Source organism: Austrofundulus limnaeus, unplaced genomic scaffold (assembly GCF_001266775.1).
Source record: "Austrofundulus limnaeus strain Quisiro unplaced genomic scaffold, Austrofundulus_limnaeus-1.0 Scaffold6, whole genome shotgun sequence".
In the NCBI taxonomy this organism is placed as follows: domain Eukaryota; kingdom Metazoa; phylum Chordata; class Actinopteri; order Cyprinodontiformes; family Rivulidae; genus Austrofundulus; species Austrofundulus limnaeus.
Genome location: NW_013952408.1, coordinates 2,693,420 through 2,698,188, shown reverse-complemented (window position 1 = coordinate 2,698,188; position 4,769 = coordinate 2,693,420). Strand labels below are relative to the sequence as shown.

The following is a 4,769-nucleotide window of genomic DNA, read 5'->3' as shown; positions in this document are numbered from 1 at the left end:
GCCTGAAACGATGTTTAGAAAAAGGCTCCTGTGCTGTGTGACTTAAAGATATTTTTACACAAAATAATTAAAAATATATACTTTTTTTCAGCAAACATGTTCAGTCTTGCAACAATACATTTTTATACCAGAATCTTCATGTGAAGCATTTAAAGACAGCACCACCAGTAGAAGTTGTATAACACAGACGCCAAACAATGATTAATTTTTATGTCCTGGCTGTGTTTTTGTACCTGCATGTGAGTCAAAGCCAACAAGCTAGTGCGCAGCGAGAGGTGGAGGCGATGCGTTTACCCGATCACTCATCCTACCCTAATGTAACTGAAACCRTCTGGGCTTGCTGCAAGAACCTGAGCGGAGAGCGAAAGAGACCAATAGAAACACAGGAGGGTTAAAACAAAAGAAGTGGAGACTGAGAGGGTTTCAGGAAGCTCGCAGAGAGAAAAAGGCCTAAAAGAGCAGACGTGTAGAGGGAGGCGGTGATGGCAACACGGGAGCTTTTTGGACACTAAATGAATAAAGAAGTGTGAAATGTTACACTCTCCTTTGAGTTAGTTTGTAGCACAAGACAACTCGTTTGACCTCTAGCACTTTCATGGAAAAACGCCCTTCTATGCTCACAAACTCCTCAACGTTCCACCTTAATGTTTATATTGTTGCCACATGCTTCGCAGGTTGTAAGTTGCAGGTTGCAGGTTGCAAACTAAAACCTAAACAAAAAGTGCCCCGTTGTCTATCTTCGAATATACATTATTGATCCTGCAGAAGTTTTAATGGTGACTCTGTTGAACTTTTACAGGCAGATGTTTGGCCTTGTTACCAGCCTGTAGCTGCAGGCAAGAATTCTTGAGGGAAAAGGGAGTGGCGAGAGAACAAAAGCCCTGCGAGAGGTTCAGTGGGAAAAAAAAAAAAAACTGCAGAGTACAGAAAAGGGACGAGCTGAGGTTATTTGCTGGCAAAACTCCTATCAAAGTGAAGAGCTGCGAACAAGGAGGGCATAGTTGGAATAGTTTCCTGCTTAGGACTAGTCTAATGATTATCTGCTGACACCTACAGGGCAAAATAAAGAAAAGACAGTTAGAGGCAGAAACTCATTAAAGGAAATATCCTGCAATTATCCACATTTGCATAGCCTGATAAAAAGCTTAACAAATCCTGTGAACACAGCAAAACAATTACTTTATTACAGTCATTATTATTGTTTTTGTTCTAAAATCACTACCCATCTAATTCCTTTTGATTTATGCATGCTGCAAAATAATGGTTCTCACTAGAAAAGAATGATTTTACATTGGAGCAAAGCAGCACAAGTCAGAGTCTGGAGTTTTAGAAAACGCTTCAGATGTGGTCACGTTGAGCAATTTGTTGTCCAAAAAATAAAAAGAAAAAAGAAAAAGAGAAATCACAACAAAAACACTGAGCTGTTGTTTTGCATCTTTTAGCGTATCATTGAGACAGCTCCATGGGGAGAAGACTCCAGCACCATAGACAACCAGATTACAGCCCACAACAAATTTCACAGCTCCATGCAAAGAAGCCCAGAAGTAGAACGAGCCAAAAGTGAACTGGTAAGAATCTTGTCTCTACTTTGTTTTCCTTCAAAATTCATTTTCTTTATTCTGGTTTTGCAATAATGTTTATGATCGTCTAAACAACGTGAATTAACGTCTTCTATGTTACTTTCTAGACATCAGTGGGTGATAAGTACCACCTCTCCCTCTTGGAACAAGAATGGGACAACCTGCAGGTAGAGCAATGTTTTCTTGAATTTACTTAGAGCAACGTTATTTTTGTTGCCTTTTTATTATATTATTATTATTATTTTATTTTGTGGCAGAAAATGTCCCACAGTCGCACGAGTCAGCTACGGGAGCTTCAGAACATCATAGATGAGATCTTTCAAGCCATCATGTGGGTGAATGACAGAGAGGAAGAGGAGCTGGTGTTTGACTGGGGAGACAAGAACATCGACCAGTACATCCCCAAGAAGCAGGAGAGCTACTCTGTGAGGATTYCTAAYTGGGACCTTTTTTATTACTTGCATCTATTACCAGTGGTGGGCACCAGTCCACTAAAGYGCAAATCCACTAATTGTGGACCTAAATATTTCGTTTGCGCCTTAGTGGTCTTACTAATTTTTATAATTCATAAGCGGATTTGCACTTTCTAAAATTAAAATGCAGTACCGCTAATAAATAATTCAGTGGAAGGTATGGCTGTCAATGAGTCACAACAGATGACATGTGTCCAACAGCACCCCTTCCATATAAACTCACTTATTGAGAAGGTATACATCCTTGCTGACTGTTGCTTTTGGCCACGGTTCTGATTTCCCACAATGCTTTGTGTCTGCTTACGTANATTCTTTTAAACCTCCACATTTACCATAAAACATTAGTTCATCCAGTGTTGTTTCTCTTGCTTAACAAACAAATTTATTTAATTTTACCTATAGAATACTCACATTAAGTGTTTTCCTATGTAGGCAAAAATCAGTTTAACAACCTGGTAAAATACACCAGAATGCAAGAAATAACATTTACTTCTTTAAAAACTTTCTGGGGGAGGACCCCCAGACCCCCCCTGCCAGTGGGTCCCCCCAATGTTACAAATACTTACTCTTGGTTTTTGTGTCTGAATGTCATAAAATCAATGGTGTTATCTGTGAAAATACAAATTGAACATCTGTTGGCAAATCCATAGCTTTACATTGCCATAATTTTCAATTTGGCATTTGTACAAACACATCATAAATTTTATGTTATAGATATTAATTTTGGTGTACCACCACTGGTTTTTCAGTGCCCCCCCCCCCAAGGCCCCCCCTGAAAAAAATTTCTTCAGGCGCCACTGCACATAGGCAACAGAAAAGTTATCTGATGATTAGGAGAACAGCTTCCTTGATCTGAATCTAAGAAGCAATATGTTATTGGACTTWTTTTCAAAGCATGGGTGTCTAAAAAGAACGTTGTTTGAGCAAGTTGGTCCATAAGTGCATTTGGTATYAATCAAAGTCAGTCATGGATTTTGTAACTGTATGATCAGACCTGAATGCTTGAATGAAAAGGTAAAACTTGTCAAACAAAAGACTGGCTATGTTTACACTGCAGGCATATGCGAAAAAAAAAATCCCAATTTTTTTGGGGCCCTGTCGGATTTTTTCATGAAAGTCTGAACGTGACAAATCCGACTTTTTCAAATCAGACCCAGACCTTTTCATTATGTCATACTGAATCGGATACAAATCTGATGTTCAAAGCGACTGCAGTCTGACTGCTCACGACACATTTCATCTGACTTTTACGTCAGTGAGGTGGGGGTAAGCTGATCTGTTCAATAATAATGATATTAACCTTGAGTCATGCTGTTTAATTCTTATGACTACCCAAGTTGTCATCTACAGAAGTCCAGTTGCTTCATCTTTTCTCTTTTAATCTTCCCTGTCCTGGATGMCTGAGGATCCACAGAAAGACAGTAACATCGGTCATGATTTATTGATACTACAATTACTTGATCAATGCTTCACTTTTAGCATGTCTCTTTGTTCCAAAAACAAAATGGTGTACCGTAGCAGCCGCCAGAGGCAGAGTCAAACATAAAGACTAAACTATTCAATCAGGTTTGATAATTATTTAATCTGCTTCGATTGCACAACAACTTCAGAATCTAACTTGTGTAAATAAGTTAAATTTGACATCATGTCTTCTTCTGCACATGTGGGTTGAATCAGTGCTGTGGAGAGTTCACACTAGAGTCTAATGGAGGTCGCATTTAAAATATAATGTGAATGTTCACACAAAAAATCAGATTTTTGAAAAGATAAATAAATAGATAAATTGGAATAAATAAATCAGAAACAATGACTTGGATACTCGGATGAATTTTGTTTGTCTTGTAAAAACTACTATATGTCTAATTTAATGCCTAACTATGCACTATAATCAGGGTTTTGAAGGGTTGCAGGTGTTGATTGTTGTGTTCACATAAAGAAATTGTTGCACTAAGTACAAAATATAAAGAAAGCAAAAAAAAAACAAACAAACACTGAATCGTTTCTTTGTATGTTTTTAGCGTATCATTGAGACAGCTCCATGGGGAGAAGACTCCAGCACCATAGACAACCAGATTACAACCCACATCAAATTTCACAGCTCCATGCAAAGAAGCTCAGAAGTAGAACGAGCCAAAAGGGCACTGGTAAGAATCTTGTTTCTACTTTATTTTGCCTCAAAATTCTTATTCTTTATTCTGGTTTTGCAATAATGTCTATGATCATCTACAAAACATGGGATTTCATGTCTGATACATTACTTTCTAGATGTCAACAGGTGGAAAGTACCAACTCTCCCTCTTGGAACAAGAATGGGACAACCTGCAGGTAAAGCAATGCTTTCTTGAATTTACTTAGTGCAACATTATTTTTCTTACATTTTTATTAAATTCGTGAATTAGATTTTTTTTGTGGCAGAAATTGTCCCACAGTCGCTTGAGTCAGCTACGGGAGCTTCAGAACATCATCGATGAGATCTTTCAAGCCATCATGTGGGTGAATGACAGAGAGGAAGAGGAGCTGGTCTTTGACTGGGGAGACAAGAATATTGACCAGTACATCCCCAAGAAGCAGGAGAGCTATGCTGTGAGGATCTCTGACTGAGCACTTTTTATTATTTACATATACTAGTTATTAAAGTCTGCTGTGTGATGGTTGTGAGTTTTTGCTTTCTGTTTATCCAACAGAGGCTGATGAGGGACTTGGAGGAGAAGGAGAA

The 4,769-nt window shown here is 38.4% G+C and overlaps 1 protein-coding gene and 1 long non-coding RNA gene across 2 annotated transcripts in view; both read left to right on the top strand.

The window, feature by feature from the left end:
* The window catches only part of dspa (desmoplakin a), a gene marked incomplete at both ends in the record, with an annotated part of 44,149 nt that overhangs the window by 28,705 nt on the left and 10,675 nt on the right, over nt 1-4,769 (top strand).
* On the top strand, nt 4,076-4,623 carry LOC106534022 (uncharacterized). Its single transcript, XR_001312309.1, has 3 exons — nt 4,076-4,197; nt 4,319-4,378; nt 4,453-4,623. It is a non-coding gene; the product is annotated as an uncharacterized LOC106534022 (long non-coding RNA).